Raw genomic sequence first — 25,000 nt, forward strand, 5'->3', positions numbered from 1 at the left:
TTTTCATGTTAGTCATTCCACAAAATTCATGCGTCCCTTCATTCTCTGGGTTCTATGCCATCATGCTAAGCCCACAGATATAGATTGAACCACAGCTGGCATTCTGATAGTCATATCACTAACGAGATGTAATGTGCTCCGTATGAATTAGGTCGTTGGATATTGTAATTCTCAAGTTTTTTTCTTGCTAAAATAGACGGACAATTTTACCCAGTCATCGGGAAGCGTCCACGATTGTGGTTACAATGAAGTCGTGGTTATGGTTACAGCCAACATTTCTACCAAGTTTTATTTATATTTTTTTATTTTTTTTTTATTTTTTTTTTTTTGTGGGAGGGGGTTTGCTGTCTGTATTTTCTTTTATTTTTTGGGTGGGAGGGGGGGAATTTGCTGTCTGTATGTTAATACGCCTCGTTCATTGGTCCATTCACGCTTGTCTGTTTCCGTATTACAAAAATGAAACAATAACATACCAGGCTGTATTTTTTCAGGCTTTATTTGGGGTAGTGGTGGGCGACGTGGTAACGTCCCTGACTGGTGAATGCTAGACTGCGGTTCGAGTCCTGCTCAAACTCGATAGTTTCCTTGGTCACTGTAACCCCACCATCCTTGTGATCTAAGGATTGGGCGTTTGGAGGAGCATATATGTCTATCTACTGAGTCATCAGCAGCCATTGCCTGGTCCTCTTTGGTCTTATCTAGGGTTGAGAGGGAGCTTGGACGCTGATCATATGTATATATGGTTAGTCTCTAAGGCATTGTCCTGCTCGATAGGGCAATGTCACTCTCCCTTCCCTCTGCCATTCATGAGCGGCCTTTAAACCTTTTAAACCTTCATACTAATAAGGTTGATGCAGAGTAGTCTGCGTGTAGACACGTCCTCCCTTGTTCTTATTATGAAAATGACCAATAACCCACAACACTATCTTTCCTGCCGCTGATACGGCGCTGTTTTATTCTCATCCGAACGATGATTGAATCGTAACAAAAAGCTTTGCTGTAATTAAGTCCCACAATTCGGGGCCAGAAAGTGCCGCAATTGAAATTAGAGCCGGTGTCCCATTTGCAATTCTAACTTTTTCTCAGCTGAGTTGCATAACATTTTCCTCTTAGAGCTCGTTTCTTTTTTCGGTTTGGTGTCGAAATCTCTGTGTGTACGGTAGCTGAACATTAGTGCCTGTTTCTTTATTTTTCGTTTCGTCTCGAAATCTTTGTGTGTACAGTAGCTGAACATTAGTGCCTGTTTATGTTTCGTTTCGTCACAAAATCTTTGTGTGTACAGTAGCTGAACATTAGTGCCTGTTTCTTTATTTTTCGTTTCGTCTCGAAATCTTTGTGTGTACGGTAGCTGAACATTAGTGACTGTTTCTTTATTTTTTCGTTTCGTCTCGAAATCTTTGTGTGTTCGGTAGCTGAACATTAGTGCCTGTTTCTTTATTTTTCGTTTCGTCTCGAAATCTTTGTGTGTACGGTAGCTGAACATTAGTGACTGTTTCTTTATTTTTTCGTTTCGTCTCGAAATCTTTGTGTATACAGTACATGAACATTAGTGGCTGTTTCTTTATTTTTCGTTTCGTCTCGAAATCTTTGTGTGTAAAATAGCTGAACATTAGTGACTGTTTCTTTTTTATTTTTCGTTTCGTCTCGAAATCTTTGTGTGTACGGTAGCTGAACATTAGTGGTTGTTTCTTTATTTTTCGTTTCGTCTCGAAATCTTTGTGTGTACAGTAGCTGAACATTAGTGCCTGTTTCTTTTTTTTCGTTTCGTCTCGAAATCTTTGTGTGTACGGTAGCTGAACATTAGTGGCTGTTTCTTTTTTTTACGTCTCGTCTCGAAATCTTTGTGTGTACGGTAGCTGAACATTAGTGGTTGTTTCTTTATTTTTCGTTTCGTCTCGAAATCTTTGTGTGTACAGTAGCTGAACATTAGTGCCTGTTTCTTTTTTTTCGTTTCGTCTCGAAATCTTTGTGTGTACGGTAGCTGAACATTAGTGGCTGTTTCTTTTTTTTACGTCTCGTCTCGAAATCTTTGTGTGTACAGTAGCTGAACATTACTGCCTGTTTCTTTTTTTTTTCGTTTCGTCTCGAAATCTTTGTGTGTACAGTACATGAACATTAGTGACTGTTTCTTTTTTATTTTTCGTTTCATCTCGAAATCTTTGTGTAAAATAGCTGAACATTAATGCCTGTTACTTTATTTTTCGTTTCGTTTCGAAATCTTTGTGTGTACGATAGCTGAACATTAGTGCATGTTTCTTTATTTTTCGTTTCGTCTTAGAATCTTTGTGTGTACAATAGCTGAACATTAGTGACTGTTTCTTTTTTATTTTTCGTTTCGTCTCGAAATCTTTGTGTGTACGGTAGCTGAACATTAGTGACTGTTTCTTTTGTTTCGTTTCGTCTCGAAATCTTTGTGTGTACAATAGCTGAACATTGGTGCCTGTTTCTTTATTTTCCGTTTCGTCTCGAAATCTTTGTTTGTAGCTGAACAGTTATGTCATATTACCCCATATTATACTAAAACTTCGTTATAAAGCCCTAGATTTGATTGAAATTTCATTATAAAACCCCAGATTAAACTAAAATTTTATTTAGAGTATTCAGTACCAGTATTTATTCGGTTTATAGATTCTCATCAAAAATTATTTCCAGACGAAGAATTCAGAAGTAATCTAAAAATGCTATGAATTTTACTATTGTTTAGAGAGAGTATTACTTAATGGGTAATATTCATTTACGTATTTCGCCTTAGATAAAAAGATAATGAACTTGTTTGTACAGAAAAGTTATGGAAATTCTCTTGGTAATTAAACTTCGATAAATACGGACAAAATTTTGATTGTTCGGGTACGAAATTGATGTGAATTTTTATTATTATTATTATTATTATTATTATTATTACTATAATTATTATTATTATTATTATTATTATTTTTATTATTATTATTATTATTAATATTATTATTATTATTATCATTACTATTTTTATCATTATTATTATTATTATCATTATTATTATTATTATCATTATCATTATCATTATTATTATTATCATTATTATTATTACTATTATTATTATTATCATTATTATTATTATTATTATTATTATCATTATTATTATTATCATCATTATTATTTTTATTATTATTATTATTATTATTATTATTATTATTATTATTATTATCATTATTATTATTATTATTATTATTATTATTATTACTATAATTATTATTATTATAATTATTGTTATTATTATTATTATTATTATCATTATTATTATCATTATTATTATTATTATTATTATTACTATAATTATTATTATTATTATCATTATTATTATTATTATTATTATTATAATTATTGTTATTATTATTACTATTATTATCATTATTATTATTATTATCATTATTATTATTATTATTATTACTACTACTATTATTATTATTACTATTATCATTATTATTATCATCATTATTATTAGCTAAGCAACAACCGCGAGATGGAAAAGCAGGATGCTATAAGCACAAGGGCTCTTGAACCTCCATCACCTATTCTTTCCACGAAATGCAAAATCCCTTTCCAATTGAGCACCCGGAGAAAAGGGACGGACATTTTCAGAATATTAATCATCTTAGAATAGTGTCACGTGTCAAGAGATGCAAGACTGGGTCAAATTGAGCGCCAGGTTCCTGAAAGTTTGTTGTAAAAGGTAATAGAAAGAGAAAATGGTGTAGTTGTTATTATTATTATTATTATTATTATTATTATTATTATTATTATTATTATTATTATTATTATTTATATTATTATTATTATTATTTATATTATTATTATTATTATTTATATTGTTATTATTATTTTTTTTTAATATTTGTATTATTATTATTATTATTATTATTATTATTATTATTATTGTCGTTGTTATTATTATTATTATCATCATCATTATTATTATTATTATTATTATTTTTATTATTATTATTAATATTATTATTATTATTATTATTTGTTAAGCTACAACCCTAATTGGAAAAACAGAATGCTATAAGCCCAAGGGCTCCAACAGGGAAAATAACCCAGTGATGATAGTAAATTGGTAAAAGCTAAAAGAGAAGTTTAAGAACAATAATAACATTAAAATAAATCTTTCATATATATATATATATATATATATATATATATATATATATATATATATATATATATATATATATATATACATATATATATATATTTACTATATAAACTTTAAAATAACAAGAGGAAGAAAAACAAGGTAGAATAGTGTGCCTGAATGTACCCTCAAGCAATGGAATTATCATTGTCAAGAAATCGAAATATATCGACTGTATATTACCATTTGAACTTTATTATTAATAGAATTAATTTTAACTTGAAATAAAATGTTTTATTAAATAAATTACCGTTGTCAAAATATTCGAATTACATCATCTGTATATTACCATTTGATTGTTTTTATTAATAACATAAATTTAACCTTGAAATAAAATGTTTAATTCATTTTTTTTTAATTATGGAAAGACATGACTCATGTAATTTCGTATGTGAAGATTAGACTTAATGTCAGAAATACTGAATGAAAAAATAGGATTTTACTTCAGGCAAGGTCAATTAGAGTAAAAAATTCTCCCCACAAGGCCTCTCAACCCTGAATAAGTTAACTGGCATGACTAAGTACATTGAATTATTATACATAAGCTACAATCATCTTCATCTTCTCCTCTTACGCCTATTAACGCAAAAGGACCTCGGTTAGATTTCGCCAGTCGTCTCTATCTTGAGCTTTTAGATTAATACTTCTCCATCATTCATTCCCTACTTCATGCTTCATAGTTCTTAGCCATGTAGCTCTGGGTCTTTCGACTCTTCTAGTGCCTTGTGGAGCCCAGTTGAAAGTTTGCTGAACTAATCTCTATTGGGGAGTGAGAAGTTATTTAGGCTGCAATACTCAAAGAAAATGTATCATGATTTAAAAACAACAAAATATCCCCTTTATGATAATGGAGTATGATATTCCCTTAACTTCAGTATGTACTATAATGTGTCAGTTGATTTCCATTGCAACTTATTGTCAAATATGAAGCAATCTTTCCAAATATGAATTTATTAGATTTAATAAATACGTTTCCATTGTTTGGGTGAATTTTAGTGAATATATTATAACGATTGCAATTCCTAATTTAGCTATGGTAAGCAGCTCTTCTAGGAGAAAGACGCTCCAAAATCAAACCATTGTTCTCTAGTCTTGGGTAGTGCCATAACCTCTGTACCATGGTTTTTCATTGTCTTGGGTTAGAGTTCTTTTGCTTGAGGGTACACTCGGGCACATTATTCTCTCTAATGTCTCTTCTTCTTATTTTGTTAAAGTTTTTATAGTTTATGTATTTTAATGTTACTGTTCTGAAAATATTTCATTTTTTTCATTTTTCCTGTCCTCACTGGGCTATTTTCCTGGTGGGGCCCCTGGGCTTATAGCATCCTGCTTTTCCAAAAAGAGTTGTAGCTTAACATGTAATAATAATGATAAGAGCAAATCCAATTAACAAATTTCCAAGTTTTGTTGACTTATTATAGATATGTTTTTTTCGAATTTCATTAGACTTTGTTTTCATATTCTTGCAAACAGAGACAAAGTCGAAAAAATTGCCTCCTTAGGGCGACGTTGGTGAATTAAAGAAGCTGAATATAAAGAAAAAAGGTTTCTCTTCTTTCTATCTACATCCAGAATCGTCCAAAGTGTCCAATCTTGGCCCACAGATAAGAGATAAAGTGACAGAGAAAGTAAGCCACGCAGTAAAGGGGTCGAGCTTGATTAATGTGATCAGGTGTAAAAAAGACTTTTAAGGATAAGTGATTCTTAGAGGGTGTAGGTGAGACGAGATCAATAAGGCGAAGGTTACTACAAGAGCTGCCTGAAGGGATGAGGTACATGTGTGTGATATATTGGGATGTATGTGTAATGTGGCACGTGGGGAGAGAGAGAGAGAGAGAGAGAGAGAGAGAGAGAGAGGGTGTTTGGTGGAGAATATGGTAACGCCCATGACTGTTGAACGCCAGACTGGGGTACGAGTCCCGCTCAAACTCGCTAGTTTCTTCGGTCACTGCAACCTTACCATCCGTGTGAGCTAAGGATGGGGGCGGGGTTTGGGGGGAGCCTATAGGTCTATCTGCTGAGTCTTCAGCAGCTATTGCCTGGCCCTCCTTGGTCCTATCTTGTGTGGAGAGGGGGGCCTTGGGCGCTGATCATATGTAGATATGGTCAGTCTCTAGGGAATTGTCCTGCTCGATAGGGCAATGTCACTGTCCCTTAGCTATTGCCTGGCCCTCCTAGGTCCTAGCTTGTGTGGAGAGGGGGGGCTTGGGCGCTGATCATATGTAGATATGGTCAGTCTCTAGGGAATTGTCCTGCTCAATAGGGCAATGTCACTGTCCCTTGCCCCTGCCATTCATGAGTGGCCTGCCATTCATGAGTGGCCTTTAAACCTTTAAACTTGGACAGTGTTGACTCTAAATTGTAAGATCTATTAGAGAAATCTGAAGAAATCTGGTGGACTTTTTTTTTCATTTTATTAAGAAAATCATTTACGAGGTAGGCGAGACGACAAATTACCTCGTGATTTATTGGCATTCCAATTATTAACTGAAAAACTAAGACCTCTTGGGTGTAAATGAATAAGTTATAAAGTCTCAGTAGATGATGAAGTCTTTCATTTTGAGATGATGGAAAGATGAATGTATACCAAAATAATACCTGCCAGAAAAAAAAAATCTGAAACTTTATATGCACTGAAATACCTTCAAACAAGAATCCAATTTAACTTTCCATATAAAAGAGGAGGAAATGACCAAAAGAATTAAAAACTCACCCTGGAAAGTATCTTAGCACTTCACATATTGCATAAAGACCCCGAACTTGACCCAGGGCTTCGCTCCCTATGTGTTGACAACGAAGATGAAAGGCATGAACTGTAAGATGGTTAAGGGACATAGAGAAACCCGGATTGAGTGGCAGACCACGGAGGCTGTAAGAGCCATGCTGGTCTCTGGTTTCATGTGGAGGGACTGTCAATTGGATGGATGTCCTTACAAAGGATCTGAAGGATTAAGGATTCGCCGAGCGTCGTGGTGCTGCAGCCAGATCAAGGGGATCGTATGATAACAAAGACTTCTAGAGATGCTTTGACCTGGTATCCTAATCGGAGATGTTGACAGGTGGAGGTCATATAATCCGTATTGTTTATAAAATGATGGGGAGAGACAGATGAGCAGCGTGTGGTACTTTAACTGATGGGTTGTCATTTTCTGTTTATTGATAGAGGGTTATAAAATGGTGGAGAGAGAGCCAGACAAACAACGTGGAACTTTAATTAAGGGGTTAAATTTTCTGTTTATTGATAGAGGGTTATAAAATATTGTTGAGAGCCAGACAAACAGCGTGGAACTTTAATTAAGGGGTTAAATTTTCTGTTTATTGATAGAGGGTTATAAAATGGTGGAGAGAGCCAGATAAACAGCGTGGTACTTTAATTAATGGTTTATAATTTTCTGTTTATTGATAGAGGGGTGTAAAATGGTGAAGAGAGCCAGACAAACAACGTGGAACTTTAATTAAGGGGTTAAATTTTCTGTTTATTGATAGAGGGTTATAAAATATTGTAGAGAGCCAGACAAACAGCGTGGTACTTTAATTAATGTATTGATTTTTTTTTTCTAGAAGGTTGTAAAATGATGGAGAGAGCCAGACAAACAGCGTGGTACTTCAATTAATGGTTTATAATTTTCTGTTTATTGATAGAGTTGTAAAATGGTAAAGAGAGCCAGACAAACAGCGGGGTACTTTAATTAATGGTTTATAACTTTCTGTTTATTGATAGAGGATTGTAAAATAGTGGAGAGAGCCAGACAAACAGCGTGGTACTTCAATTAATGGTTTATAACTTTCTGTTTATTGATAGAGGATTGTAAAATAGTGAAGAGAGCCAGACAAACAGCGTGGTACTTCAATTAATGGTTTATAATTTTCTGTTTATTGATAGAGGATTGTAAAATAGTGGAGAGAGTCATACAAACAGCGTGGTACTTCAATTAATGGTTTATAACTTTCTGCTTATTGATAGAGGATTGTAAAATAATGGAGAGAGTCAGACAAACAGCGTGGTACTTCAATTAATGGTTTATAACTTTCTGTTTATTGATAGAGGATTGTAAAATAGTGGAGAGAGTCAGACAAACAGCGTGGTACTTCAATTAATGGTTTATAACTTTCTGTTTATTGATAGAGGGATATAAAATATTGGAGAGAGCTAGACAAACAGCGTGTGGTACTTTGATTAATACATTGTAATCACCTGTTTATTGATAGAGTGTTATAAAATGGTAGAGAGAGACAGATAAGCAACGTGGTACTTAAATTAATCGGTTATAATTCTCTGGGAGAAGGATAATCCAAAATCAAACAATTGTTCTCTATTCTTTAGTAGGGGCATAGCCTCAGTGCCATGGTCTTCCACTGTATTGGGTTAGAGTTCTCTTTGCTTGAGCATCCAGCTTTTCCAACTGGGGTTGTAGCTTAGCTAGTAATTATGATATATATATATATATATATATATATATATATATATATATATATATATATATATATATATACACTCATATGTGTGTGCGTGTATGTTATGAACGTATCCCAGAACCATGTATATTGGCACAATGGTTGATATTTATAATAGAGAGAGAGAGAGAGAGAGAGAGAGAGAGAGAGAGAGAGAGAGAGAGAGAGAGAGAGAGAGAGAGAGAGAGAGAGAGAGTGTGTGTGTGTGTGTGATGGGCTAGGATCCATAATGATCCTGAATGCAAAAAACTCGTGCGTCTCAAATTCAGGAATTTGGGCTTCGAATATTCGCGTTTTTTCTGAAGCGAATTAGAGCCATTGGTTCAGCAGCTTTAAATCATTTTCTGTGAATCACTGTGGGATTTTATAGCCGAGCTGTCAACAAAAGTGGTCATTCATTAAAGGTTTAAAGGTTTAAAGGTCGTTCATGAATGGCAGAGGCCAGGGACAGTGACATTGTCCTATCAAACATATATACAAGTGATCTGCGCCCAAGCACCCTCTCCACCCAAGCTAGGGCCAAGGAGGGCCAGGCAATAGCAGCTGATGACTCAGCAGATAGACCTATAGGCTCCCCCAAACGCCCCATCCCTAGTTCACAAGGATGATGAGATGGCAGCAACCAAAAGAACTAACGAGTTTGAGCGGGACTCGAACCCCAGTCTGGCGTTCACCAGTCAGGGACGTTACCACATCGGCCACCACAATTCCTTTAGGACGATTCCAATTTTGCTAAGAGAAATTATTATATACCAACGGGCATAAAATATGACTAAAGAAGGACATAAGCAAATTCGAAATGTTCTTTACCCGTAGCGAGGGAAGTAGTGTTGTCAGTGCACCTCCAGTAGTGAACTGTAGACATTGCTAAAAGGTTCTTAGCTGCACCTACTTCTTAGTCTTCTAGTTTACCTCCCTTCTTATATCATTTCTTCGATTCTCCTGACCAATATACGTTGAATTTTACATGATGTCACCCTCATAAACTAACTGCCTAAGTCATTTTCTCCACTTGTTGGGAAATCAAAAAGAAACCTTCTCATTTCCTAATTCTTTATATCATTGTCTTGAGTTTCAATTCACAAATTCTTAATAGAAGAATTTGTGAATAAGAATTTGTTAATTGAAGCTCACCATAATGATATAAAGCATTAGGAAATGAGGTTTTCTTTTTTATTTCCCAACAAGTGGAGAAAATGACTTAGGCAGTTAGTTTATGAGGGTGACGATGAGTGCGAAGCCAACGTGGTATTAGAAACTGGTCAAACCCAAGACATGATTAAAGAAATGTCTGAGGCCTTTTTCCTTCAATGGACTAGAAATAGCTGCATTTGTTGTTAATGTTGGCTATGTCATGCAATCAATGTTGAAATTATATAAAAAATAAGTATATCTGAAATACCCCAGACATGAATAAAGAAATGTCTGAGGCCTTTTTCCTTCAATGGACTAAAAATAGCTGCATTTGTTGTTATTGTTGGCTATGTCATGCAATCAGTGTTGAAATTATATGAAAAAAGAAATAAGTATATCTGAAATACCCCAGACATGAATAAAGAAATGTCTGAGGCCTTTTTCCTTCAATGGACTAGAAATAGCTGCATTTGTTGTTATTGTTGGCTATGTCATGCAATGAAAAAAAGTATATCTGAAATATGTACAAAACTTATACACTTAAAGGAATAAAAAAGTAAAATTTATGTATTAACAGGAAGAGTAAAAGCAAGTTATTCGTCGGGGGAGAATTTAGAAAAATCCCGGTTGATAAAACGCGAAAAATGATGCCAGAATTTTGCATAAATTGAAGGAGAAAGTATAGAAGGATTACGAAACAACATACCAAGCAAGAGAGAGATCATTGACTTATGATAAAAAAGATATACGAAAGAAATTGAGATAAATAGAACAGCAGTGTGTTTCCACAATCTTTGGATGCTTGATTCAGATTGATTTGTTCAGTTCGCTTTCCAAGCGCTCAGGAGACTGGAGAATATGTTACAACTAGCTATAGATTTTATCATAAATCATTTTTTATCGAATTAATCTCTTATTCTCATTTCTTATCGATATAAGCTCTTATCCTAATTTTTTATGCAAATCTTGGATGAGATGCAAACTCTGTTTTTTCCCATAATGGTTTACAGGCATCATTTACATTTTTTCTTTACTGACGGTAAATTTCGGCAACCAATGTCAGTGAATTTTATATTTAGCTTCTGATTGGATGATTTGTTTGAACAGTAAATCGTGTTAGAAAACCAGGTCACAGATAATATATATATATATATATATATATATATATATATATATACATATATATACATATATATATGTATATATATTTATATATATATATATATATATATATATATATATATATATATATATATATATATATATATATATACATACACAAACACAATACCAACAACAAATGAAGCCGTTTCTAGTCCACTGCAGGACAAAGGCCTCAGACATGCCCGGGGTTTGATTATTTTCGTTACCGTTTCTAATCCACTGTAGGATAAAGGCCTCAGTCATGTCCTGGGTTTGGTCATTTTCATCGCCGTTTCTAATCCACTGCAGGACAAAGGCCTCAGACATGTCCGTAGTCATGTCGTGGTTTAGTTATTTTCATCACCACGCTGGCCACTATGAACTGGTGATAAAGGGAAAACATTTTCTCATCGCTCACAGCAAACCAACCTAGTATGGATGGCCCTGACTATAACAGCTTTGCTAATCAAGGCGATACACAAACCCTTTCACCATAAGGTATCCGAATTTATATGTATTTATGTGTATGAGTATATGAATACACGCTCTTACGCATAGGTGTGTGGTTTTACTTTATTTAAATGGCGTACACGTCATAGTAATTAATACATTGCTTCATAATTTGCTTCCTAAATATAATACCGTTTCCGAATGAAAAGGCAGATGGCATCACGGCCTAGAGGTACCCAACAGCTTTCCATAATGGCATATCCTGACTTTCCTCACTAATCAACAAGAGTAGCCACAGTAGAGAGAGAAATTGAATTATGTTCTTCATCTTGCAAGAGAATCTCTCGCAAATGGATGTTAAATTGATTTCGGAGTAATTATAATTGACATTTCATCCCAAGCACCCCCAGAGAACAATTTTGAAATGAGAGAGAGAGAGAGAGAGAGAGAGAGAGAGAGAGAGAGAGAGAGAGAGAGAGAGAGAGAGAGAGAGAATATATGCAGTTTTCAACGGAAGTTTTTCGTTATGTGGAAACGTGGCAGCTTCTGGAATTTACGTGAGTGCGGCGCTGCCACATTGTCCATCAGTTAGCAGATTAATCTAATAATTTGCGGTCGAAGTGGCAGCACTGCACTCACGGAAATTCTAAAAATCTGCTACATTTTGAACCGACTTCATTCTATGAACACATGACTTTCACGAAGGGTTTTGAGATATCATGAAATACCATGTTTAAAGGCCGTTCATGAATGGCAGAGGCAAGGGACAGAGACATTACCCCTTCAAGCAGGACAATGCCCTAGAGACTGACCGTATGATCAGCGCCCAAGACTCCTCTCCACCGAAGCTAGGATCAAGGAGGGCCAGGCAATGGCTGCTGACTCTCCCCCCCCCCCCAATATCGTTAGCTCACAAGGATAGTGAGGTTGCAGTGACCAAATGAACTAACGAGTTTGAACGCAACTCGAACCAGGTCTGGCGATCACCAGGCAAGGACGCTACCACCAGGCCCCAATTACCCTTTACCAAAGTGTATTTTAATGCACTGTCATACTAAATCCCCATAGAAAGGTCCACATAGAAAGCTCTTCCCTTGATTCAACTAAGGGCCAAAGAAAGCTCTTTCCTTGATTCGACTAAGAGCCATAGAAAGCTCTTTCCTTGATTCAACTAAGAGCCAAAGAAAGCTCTTCCCTTGATTCAACTAAGAACCAAAGGAAGCCTTTTCCTTGATTCGTCTAAGAGCCAAAGAAAGTTTTTTCCTTAATTCAACCAAGAGCCAAAAAAAGCTCTGTTGTTAATTCAACTAAGAGCCAAAGAAAACTCTTTCCTTGATTCAACTAAGAGCCAAAGAAAGTTCTTTCCTTGATTCAACTAAGAACCAAATAAAGTTCTTTCCTTGATTCGACAAAGAGCCAAAGAAAGTTCTCACCTTGATTCGACTAAGAGCCAAAGAAAACTCTTTCCTTGATTCAACTAAGAGCCAAAGAAAGTTCTTCCCTTGATTCGACAAAGAAGATCATCTTGTATCTCTACAGACCTTGAACATTTCCATCACAGTTAATTCAATTCTCTTGTTGCTGTTCAGTTAGCCCTGAAGCTAAAAATAAAAACTCCACTATACCGTCCAACCGGAATCTAATATTAAAATCCATTATCCGAAATCGATAATTAGAAGTCCCTAGTACTCGATAATTCAAGAGGTTCCGGTGCTGATGTACTCTGTTGTATTATTCTCTCTGTGAATTAATTCAACAAGAAGACTGGGCGTCCCTTCTAACCTCTCGAGGGTCCCCTGGATGATTTCCTCTCAAGCGAGAGATGAAATTTGGAACGAAAATTGGAACAAGAATTACTGGTAGATTTGAAAGGCTAAGTACAGTAGATAGAGGTCTGTCACCTCATTGTCATTTTGGTTTTATGTCTCTTGAGTATTCTTGGAAGACCGAGGCCTACATGGCTGAGGACTATGAAGCGTGAAGTCGGAGATGATGAATGGAGAAATATTGAATGAAAAGCTCAAGATAGAGACGACTGGCGAAATATAATCGAGGCCCTTTGCGTCAATAGGTGTTGGAGATGATGAAGATGATGATGATGATATTATTATTATTATTCTTATCAGGAAAATCATTAAGGGTTAATAAATAAATATACATGTATATATCCATTCATGTAAGTATATGTGTATGTGTCTGTTTGTTGTTTTTGTTGTTTTTTATTATAGACGACAGGAAGTAGCAAAGCACAAACCTGATTTCTTTATATTTGTTAAAAACGAAAATTTTATCACCTCGTTACATCCATTCTAAAGATCCAGCTCTCGGTTGTTTATCCTGAGTCCAAAAATCCACACCAGGCATCTTATCCCCTTTCACAACTATAGTCCATTTCTTTTAGCGATGCATATTTGCACCGACTCGCAGCGGTGCTCTTTTAGCTCGGAAAAGTTTCCGGATCGCTGATTGGTTGGACAAGATAATTCTAACCAATCAGCGATCAAGAAACTCTTCCGAGCTAAAAGGGCACCGCCGCGAGTCGGTGCAAATATGCATCGCTAAAAGAAATGGACTATAACTATAAACTAGCACCAATGAGAAAATTGCAATTTCGAATCTCTGAGAATAATGAGAAAATTGCAATTTTGAATCTCTGAGAATAATGAGAAAATTCCAATTTCGAATCTCTGAGAATAATGAGAAAATTGCCATTTCGAATCTCTGAGAATAATGAGAAAATTCCAATTTCGAATCTCTGAGAATAATGAGAAAATGGCCATTTCGAATCTCTGAGAATAATGAGAAAATTGCAATTTCGAATTTCTGAGAATAATGAGAAAATTGCAATTTTGAATCTCTGAGAATAATGAGAAAATTTCAATTTCGAATCTCTGAGAATAATGAGAAAATTGCAATTTTGAATCTGAGAATAATGAGAAAATTGCAATTTCGAATCTCTGAGAATAATGAGAAAATTGCAATTTCTAATCTCTGAGAATAATGAGAAAATTGCAATTTCGAATCTCTGAGAATAATAAGAAAATTGCAATTTCGAATCTCTGAGAACAATGAGAAAATTGCAATTTCGAATCTCTGAGAACAATGAGAAAATTGCAATTTCGAATCTCTGAGAATAATGAGAAAATTGCAATTTCGAATCTGAGAATAATGAGAAAATTGCAATTTCGAATCTGAGAATAATGAGAAAATTGCAATTTCGAATCTCTGAGAATAATGAGAAAATTGCAATTTCGAATCTCTGAGAATAATGAGAAAATTGCCATTTCGAATCTCTGAGAATAATGAGAAAATTGCAATTTCGAATCTCTGAGAATAATGAGAAAATTGCCATTTCGAATCTGAGAATAATGAGAAAATTGCAATTTCGAATCTCTAAGAATAATGAGAAAATTGCAATTTCGAATCTCTGAGAATAATGAGAAAATTGCAATTTCGAATCTCTAAGAATAATGAGAAAATTGCAATTTCGAATCTCTGAGAATAATGAGAAAATTGCAATTTCGAATATCTGAGAATAATGAGAAAATTGCAATTTCGAATCTCTGAGAATAATGAGAAAATTGCAATTTCGAATTTGAGAATAATGAGAAAATTGCAATTTCGAATCTCTGAGAATAATGAGAAAATTGCAATTTTGAATCTCTTAGAATAATGAGAAAATTGCAATTTCGAATCTCTGAGAATAATGAGAAAATTGCAATTTTGAATCTGAGAATAATGAGAAAATTGCAATTTCGAATCTCTGAGAATAATGAGAACATTGCAATTTCGAGTCTCTGGGAATAATGAGAACATTGCAATTTTGAATCTCTGAGAATAATGAGAACATTGCAATTTCGAATCTCTGAGAATAATGAGAACATTGCAATTTCGAATCTCTGGGAATAATGAGAACATTGCAATTTCGAATCTCTGGGAATAATGAGAACATTGCAATTTCGAATCTCTGAGAATAATGAGAACATTGCAATTTCGAATCTCTGAGAATAATGAGAACATTGCAATTTCGAATCTGAGAATAATGAGAAAATTGCAATTTCGAATCTCTGAGAATAATGAGAGAATTGCAATTTCGAATCTCTGAGAATAATGAGAAAATTGCAATTTCGAATCTCTGAGAATAATGAGAGAATTGCAATTTCGAGTCTCTGAGAATAATGAGAACATTGCAATTTCGAGTCTCTGAGAATAATGAGAAAACTGCAATTTCGAATCTCTGAGAATAATGTGAAAATTGCAATTTCGAGTCTCTGAGAATAATGAGAAAATTGCAATTTCGAATCTCTGAGAATAATGAGAAAATTTCAATTTCGAATCTCTGAGAATAATGAGAAAATTGCAATTTTGAATCTCTGAGAATAATGAGAAAATGGCAATTTCGAATCTCTGAGAATAATGAGAAAATTACAATTTCGAATCTCTGAGAATAATGAGAAAATGGCAATTTCGAATCTCTGAGAATAATGAGAAAATTGCAATTTCGAATCTCTGAGAATAATGAGAAAATTGCAATTTCGAATCTCTGAGAATAATGAGAAAATTGCAATTTCGAATCTCTGAGAATAATGAGAAAAATCGCAATTTCGAATCTCTGAGAATAATAAGAAAATGGCAATTTCGAATCTGAGAATAATGAGAAAATTGCAATTTTGAATCTCTGAGAATAATGAGAAAATTGCAATTTCGAATCTTTGAGAATAATGAGAAAATTGCAATTTTGAATCTCTGAGAATAATGAGAAAATTGCAATTTCGAATCTTTGAGAATAATGAGAAAATTGCAATTTCGAATCTGAGAATAATGAGAAAATTGCAATTTCGAATCTCTGAGAATAATAAGAAAATGGCAATTTCGAATCTGAGAATAATGAGAAAATTGCAATTTCGAATCTGAGAATAATGAGAAAATTGCAATTTCGAATCTCCGAGAATTACTCTCGCCTTCCTTGGGCAAGATTGAAGCTGGCATAAGATCTGTTTAATCCAAAGCAATGTTCAACCACATAATAGGATTGAAATAGGTCATATATTAATACATAAAACACCGCGATGAGAGAAATTTATATAAATGGAACTAACTTACTAACCATTTATATTATTATTATTATTATTATTATTATTATTATTATTATTATTATTATAGCTAAGCCACAACCTTAGTTGGAAACGCAAGATACTATAAGCCAAAGGGCCCCTATAGGGAAAAATAGCCCAGTGAGGAAAGGAAATAAGGAAATAGATAAACGATTTGAGAAAAAAAATTAACAATAAAATATTTAAAAATTCTACCTTAAAGAAAATCTAACTATTAAAAAAAAGGTTTTTTTCATAGTAAGCACACGAATCAATAAAATATTCAAAAGATATTTTTTCATAGGAAGCACACGAAGCAGTAAAATATTAAAAAAAAAAAAAAAAATTTTAGAAAATCTAACTAAAAAATAAAAGTTTTTTCATAGTAAGCACACGAATCAATAAAATATTCAAAAGATATTTTTTCATAGGAAGCACACGAAGCAGTAAAATGTTTAAAAAAAAGAAAAAATCTAAAGAAAATCTAACTACAAAAAAAAAAAGTTTTTTTCATATTAAGCACACGAATCAATAAAATATTCAAAAGATATTTTTTCATAGGAAGCACAAGAAGCAGTAAAACATTTAAAAAAAATAAAGAAAATCTAACTACAAAAAAAAATGTTTTTTCATAGTAAGCACACGAAGCAGTTATATGATTGCGTGTCTAGCTAATGGTTTCAGACCGTGAAAATCGCAGAGGGAACAAACTGTAGACCATAATGGCTTTGGCGAGTTGGAAATGGCTATGCTTGTATGAAGAGGATATTCCCACACCAGTCATTAATTTTAAAGAGGAGGGCCTCTCTAGCAATGAACTGTCTTCAGTATGCAAATTTATCCTAAATTTATGTTGTGGAATATTTTTTTTTCTGCCATTTTTCTCTTCCAGTAGCAGTTTTTCGTGACAGGTTATGTTAATTCAGTAGCTAAAAAGATTAAAATAAAGTATTTTCATTATTATTATAGGAATATTCGTCTGGATATTAAGTAATAATATTAAGTTTATATAGGAAATATTTATTTTAATGTTACTATTCTTTAAATATTTTATTTTTCCTGGTTTCCTTTCCTCAATGGGCTATTTTCCCTCTTGGGGCCCCTGGGCTTATAGCATCCTGCTTTTCCAACTAGGGTTGTAGCTTAGCATTTAATAATAATAATAATAATGATAATAATAATAATAATAATAATAATAATAATAATGATAATAATAATAATAATAATAGAGGGGCAATCAGTAGAGCGCAGACCTCAGCCACAGTAGCTTATTCCTCTACCTTTTTCTCGACCTTGCCCTTGATCTTTGACCTTAGCGTTGGTTTTCATACACTTAAATATGAACGGAGTTTGAAGTTTCTGTGACAACGATGTCCAAACTTATGGCTATTTACGTAAATTAGACATTTTCCATGACTGAGACCGTGACCTTTGAACTTGATCATCCAAAATTTAATCATTTCCAGCTTTTTGCATAACAATTAATCCCTACAAGTTTCATTACTCTACGACTAAAATTGTGGCCAGGAAGCTGTTCACAAACAAACACACACACACAGAAACATATAAACAGGGGTTAAAACATAACCTCCTTCCAACTGCGTTGGCTGAGGTAATAATGAATAGACGATTATGGATGTGTGTATAAGATTCGAATATGTTTTGATTAAGAAATTAAATTTCTTTTGATGTAACTGGTTGGGATTTTGTAACAAAAGGCGCAATTTTAATCACACAAATCGTATATAGAACATCAGATTCTGTCTGCTTTTTTATTATCAAGCAATCTAGGATATTCTTGTTTCATCACATGACATAACAATACAAAGAACAGATTTCCACGTAAGGATAAAACACTAAAGTTTTTATCACACAAATCGTATGAACGAAACCAGATTCTGTCTGGCTTTTACTTTCAAGTTATTTAAGAAATTAATATTTCATCACATGACATTGAAATATTGTAACAAGACTAAGAACAGATTTCCACGTAAGGATAAAACACTCAAGTTTTTATCACACAAATCGTATGTAGGAAACCAGATTTTAACTGGCTTTTACTTTCAAGTTATTTAAGAAATTAATATTTCATTACATGACATTGAAATATTGTAACAAGACTAAGAAGAGATTTCCACGTAAGGATAAAACACTCGAGTTTTTATCACACAAATCGTATATAGGAAACCAGAATCTGTCTGGTTTTTACTTTCAAGTTATTTAAGAAATTAATATTTCATCGCATGACATTGAAATATTGTAACAAGACTAAGAAGAGATTTCCACGTAAGGATAAAAGACGCTAGTTTTTATTAAACAAATCATATGAAGGAAACCAGATGCTAACTGGCTTTTACTTTCAAGTTATTCAAGATATTAATATTTCATCGCATGACATTGAAATATTGTAACAAGACTAAGAAGAGATTTCCACGTAAGGATAAAACACTCAAGTTTTTATCACGCAAATCGTATATAGAAAAGCAGACTCTGTCTGGCTTTTACTATCAAGTTACTTAGGAAATTATTATTTCATCTCATGACATTGAAATATTGTAACCAGACTAAGAAGAGATTTCCACGTAAGGATAAAACACTTAAGTTTTTATTAAACAAATCATATGTAGAATATTAGATTCTGTCTGGCTATTGCTTTCAAGTTGTTTAAAAAAAATATTTCATCACACAACAATTCCAATTACGGTTTTTTTCCACAGACAAGGTTTCTGACTTGAATGAACTATCTCATTGAGTCTTTTTATAGTTTATTTATGACATATTTGTTTTTGATGTTGTTAATAGTTTATATATGACATGTCTGTTTTGACGTTGTTACTTATTTTAGAATGATTTATTGTTAATTTGTTCTCTTCATTTATTTATTTCCTTATTTCCTTTCCTCGCTGGGCTATTTTTCCCTGTTGGAGCCCCTGGGCTTATAGCATCTTGCTTTTCCAACTAGGGTTGTAGCTTGGATAGTAATAATAATAATAATAATATTGTTTAAAGAGACGATTTATGATCAATTTTCTAACATGATTTATGGAAGTAATCAATAACGTTGTTTAACATTTTAAAGGCTTAAAGTCTGCTCATGATTGGCAGATGCAAGGGACAGTGACATTGTCTTATCAAGCAGGACAATGCCCTAGAGACCTACCATATATACATATGATTAGCCCCCAAGCCCCCTCTCAACCCAAGCTAGGACTAAGGAGGGCCAGGCAATGGCTGCTGATGACTCAGAAGATAGACCTACAGGCATCCCTATCAAGCAGGACAATGCCCTAGAGACCTACCATATATACATATGATCAGCGCCCAAGCCCCCTCTCAACCCAAGCTAAGACTAAGGAGGGCCAGGCAATGGCTTCTGACAACTCAGAAGATAGACCTACAGGCTTCCCTATCAAGCAGGACAATGCCCTAGAGACTGACCATATATACATATGATCAGCGCCCAAGCCCCCTCTCAACCCAAGCTAGGACTAGGGAGGGCCAGGCAATGGCTTCTGGTGACTCAGAAGATAGACTTACAGGCTCCCACAAAACTTAGTTCACAAGAATGGTGAGGTTGCAGCAACCAAAGAAACTAGCAAGTTTGAGTAGGACTTGAACTCCAGTCTGGCGTTCACCAGTCTGGGACGTTACCACATTGGCCACATCAATAATTTTGTCAGTAAGAATTAATCCGAGATCAGACGACTCACGATTTTTTTTTTTTTTTTTTTTTTTTTTTTTTTTTTTTTTTTTTGTAAAGTAACTCCTTCCATAATCCTTTCGATCAGGATGTTGTTCACTTCAATCTCGTTGATGGCTGGTCTAGACGCGTTATGTCACTAAGATCTGAAACAATTGTTTCACGGGACTTCTAGAAGTCAACTTTTTTTTTTTTTTTTTTTTTTTTTTTTTTTTTTAAACATCGCCTCGAATAATTGAATTGACTGCGACCTACTTTAAGGAAGTAACCTTTGATAATGAAAATTTTAATTTCGGAAATCTATTGTCTTATTTTCCCACCTCTGTATTTCGTCTTTCCAAGTTACGTCTACCATCCTTTGTATGTTGCATGTTGCATAAGATTTTTCATAATTCTGACCATCCTTTACATTCAGATCTCCCTGGACAATTCTATCTTGTTCGTAATACTAGGCAGGCAGTTAATTCTAATAGCCAGGCCTTCTCCATCACGAGGCTCAATACTGTGCAGTACTCTAGAAGTTTTATTCCAGCTGTGACCAAGTTGTGGAATGATCTTCCTAATCGGGTGGTTGAATCAGTAGAACTTCTTAAGTTCAAAGTTGGAGCAAATGCTTTTTTGTTGACCAGGCGGACATGAGTCTTTTTATAGTTTATTTATGACATATTTGTTTTTGATGTTGTTAATAGTTTATATATGACATGTCTGTTTTGACGTTGTTACTTATTTTAGAATGATTTATTGTTAATTTGTTCTCTTCATTTATTTATTTCCTTATTTCCTTTCCTCACTGGGCTATTTTTCCCTGTTGGAGCCCCTGGGCTTTTAGCATCTTGCTTTTCCAACTAGGGTTGTAGCTTGGATAATAATAATAATAATAATAATAATAATAATAAACGATTTGAGCAGTAGTTGAAATCTCCCAATGACGAAAAGAACTTCTGGAAGTATATATCTAAGCTGCCTCTTGGCATCAAACTATAAGGGTCAGTCATGTTAAAAATATGTCAGTATGATTTAAATCCAACCTTCTTTTGATGGTAGTTTAAAATGATATGAGTAACATGGGAAACGAATGTTGTCAATGGCTATTATTATTATTATTATTATTATTATTATTATTATTATTATTATTATTATTATTATTACTAGCTAAGCTACAAACCTAATTGGAAAATCAAAATGCTATAAGCGCAGGGGCTTCAACAGGGAAACATAGCCCAGTGAGGAAAGGAAGCAACTAAATAAATAAACTACAAGAGAAGTAATACCAAGCAAAATGAAATATTTCAAGAACACTAATAACATTAAATTAGATATTTCGTATACAAACTACAAAAACTTCAGGTAAACGAGAGGAAGAGAAATAGGATAGAGAAGCGTGCCCGAGTGCACCCTCAAGCAAGAGAACTCTAACCCAAGACAGTGCAAGACCATGGTTCAGAGGCTATGGCACTGCCCAAGGCTAAAGAACAATGGTTTGGAGTGTCCTTCTCCTAGAAGACCTGCTTACTATAGCTGAAGAGTCTCTTCTACTCTTACCAAGAGGAACGTAGCCACTGAGTTTCTGTACTTGAGTTCATTCTAAAATGGCTATGTTGATTGACATTGATATCTTCTTAGAAAAACAAATCTAAAACTCGTTAAAGTGGTAAATAAATTCAGAATCTCTATGGTCTTCCACTGTATTGGAATATAGAGTTCTCTTGCTTGGGGGTACACTCGGGCAAGCTGTTCCATATTATTTCTCTTTCTCTTTTTTTTTTTTTTAGTTTTTTATAGTTGATATATGAAAGACCTAATTTAGTATTTTTACTGTACTTTAAATATTACATTTTTATTGCATTTTACTTCTCGTAGTTTATTTCCTTGTGTCCTTTCCTCACTGGGTGTTTTTTCCCTGTTGGAGCACTTGGGCTTAAAGCATCTTGCTTTTCTAACTACGCTTATAGCTTGTCCTATAATAATAATAATAATAATAATAATAATAATAATAATAATAATAATAATAATAATGTAACGATTACCCGTTCTCATATCAGAACAATAAAAAAATAAAAATAGAATTAAAACAAAAAATATTTTACCGAAATCAATCTAAAAAATTAAACTAGCTAATTCATCAATTTCCTCATTACTTCCCCCAATTCTTTCGAAGTTCTCAACCATTACAATCTGATCTATCGCACGTTAATAAACAGATACAGTTTATGCTTTGAACTTAGCTTATTAAAGCTCTCTTAGTGTTGCCACGGCTCTTAAATATGACGAGCAATTAAGTCAACTCTCTGGCGTGAAAAAAAAGGAAGGAGAGAGATTGGTTCAATACGCCTCAAGTTCTCGCTCGTTCATGTGATATTAAGGCTTTCTTTAAAACTTTGCGTATAATTGGAGTATTTACTCTTAACGCTCAAATGCGTCAAGGAAAAATGGACTTACTTTGGGCGTATGTATGTATAAAAGCTTGATATTCTTACATATATATATATATATATATATATATATATATATATATATATATATATATATATATATATATATATATATATAAGCCATATATTTTTGATACATTAATGTCTGGATTCTCTTAACGACTTCGGGATCAGAGCCCCAGGCGAAATCACGCAAAGACAAGAGCTTATGACCGGCCGGAGTCGAACCCTGGTCCGACGAACTTGAATAGACAGTGACTTCATACCAGAGGGGTAAATCACTGTGTATACAAGTTTGCCGGACCAGGGTTCGACTCCCGGCCGGTCACAAGCTCTTGTCTTTGTGTGATTTCGCCTGGGGCTCTGATCCCGAGGTTGTTAAGAGAATCCAAACATTAATGTATCAAAAAGATATGGCTTATTTGAATATGAAAAACACGTTTAAATGTGCAAAATTTATCATATATATATATATATATATATATATATATATATATATATATATATATATATGATTTCCTTCTGAGTGTGGATACCTTAACATGGTGAAAGGGTTTGTGTATCGTTATGATCAGCAAAGCTGTACTAGTCAAGGACATCCATGCTAGCTTGGTTTTGCTTTAGCCGATCAGACAAAAGTATCCCACCATCACCAATCCTCACTGGCCAGCGTGGTGATAAAAACTGGCCAAACCCCAGGCATGAATAAAGACATATCTGAGGTCTTTGTCCTGCAGTGGACTAGAAACTGCTGCATTTTTGGGTTCATATATATATATATATATATATATATATATATGTGTGTATATATATACACATATATATAGGCCTATATATATATATATATATATATATATATACAGTATATATATATGTATATATATATATATATGTATGTGTGTAATTATTTGTTCATATATATGTACATAACTCTTCGTTTCGAATATGTATCGTTTCGATACAGAAGTGAATAAGATAGTTCATGACCTTTGCTTCATTTATTTTAAAGAGGGAGAGAGCTGAATATTACGGAACGTTCGGTGTGTGAAACCGAAGCTCATGTGTCCGAAATTCATGAATGGTATTAGCTAGTGCTTTGCATATACTGTGGGATATAACGTCAAGGAAACCGAGGGGTTGTGTCTATGAAAACTATTGAAAAGTATTCACGCGTCGATATATATATATTTAGATAGTAAACATCGCAATTGTAGATACAGTATATGTAAAATAGAAAAAATATTCATATAAATATACAAGGATATATATCTATTATACATTATAAGATTGTAAATGTATATTTCATAATAAAAAAGTGGTGTTATGTTGATTGCTTGTACCTATCTGGCGTCACAGCATTAATGGTCATGAATGTATACGAGATGAGTGAAACGGTAGAGTGGTAGTTTTGATAAATTGGCGTATAAGGTTGAGTATGGCACAAGGAAAGAAAATGGGGTATATATATGTATTATTATTATTATTATTATTATTATTATTATTGTTGTTGTTATTATTATTATCTTTATTATCATTATCATTATTATTATTATTATTTTTGTTGATATTATTATTATTATTATTATTATTATTATTATTAGCTAAGCTACAACCCTAGTTGGCAAAATATGGTGCTATAAGCCCAATGGCTCCAAAGGGGAAAAATAGCCCAGTGAGGAAATGAAATAAAGAAGTAAACTACAAGAGATATAATGAACAGTTAAAATGACATTTTAAGTCCAGATAGGGATTGATAAGGAAAACGTGGGTTTTAATAAACAGTATTAACACAAGCAAGCATTTTCTAATATGGTAGTTATCAAATGTTCGCTATCTCAAGCATACATTTTATCATAAAACTTTTATTTAGTAGTCCTAGTTGTTACTGTATGGACATGAGTCGTGGTATAACAATGAAACAATCTCCAACAGATTTTGCAGATTTGAGAGCAAATCCCTCAGAGGAATTTTGGGAGTTAAATGGCAGGACAGTATTAGAAATTAAACTTTAAGAGAGATTGCTCGAGTGTCATATGTGGATGAGATCATGGTGAGGGGTAGATGGAGATGGTTTGCGAATGCTCTTCGCACTCCCCCGAGAGTGATTAGTTCACCAAATTTTCAACTGGGCTCCACAAAACACTAGAAAAGTTAGAAGACCCAGGACTACATAGCTGAGGACTATGAAGCGTGAAGTAGGAGATGATGAATGGAGAAGTTCAAGTTAGAGATGACTGGTGAAATCTAACCGAGGCCCTTTGCGTCAATAGGCGTAAGAGGAGATGATGATGATGATAATTACTAGTCTTAAGTGCTAGTTCTGAAATAAATAAAAAAAAAAATTCTTTTTATATTTTGAAAATTAATTCTTTATAATAACAGAAAAGAAACAAATATTAAAAACGTTCTAACATATACA

At 33.7% G+C, this 25,000-nt stretch overlaps 1 protein-coding gene across 1 annotated transcript in view; it reads right to left on the minus strand.

Annotated features, from left to right (window-relative positions):
- The window catches only part of LOC137623356 (uncharacterized), a 547,933-nt gene that overhangs the window by 345,651 nt on the left and 177,282 nt on the right, over positions 1 to 25,000 (minus strand). The window lies entirely within an intron of this gene.

Source organism: Palaemon carinicauda, chromosome 30 (assembly GCF_036898095.1).
Source record: "Palaemon carinicauda isolate YSFRI2023 chromosome 30, ASM3689809v2, whole genome shotgun sequence".
NCBI classification, from domain to species: domain Eukaryota; kingdom Metazoa; phylum Arthropoda; class Malacostraca; order Decapoda; family Palaemonidae; genus Palaemon; species Palaemon carinicauda.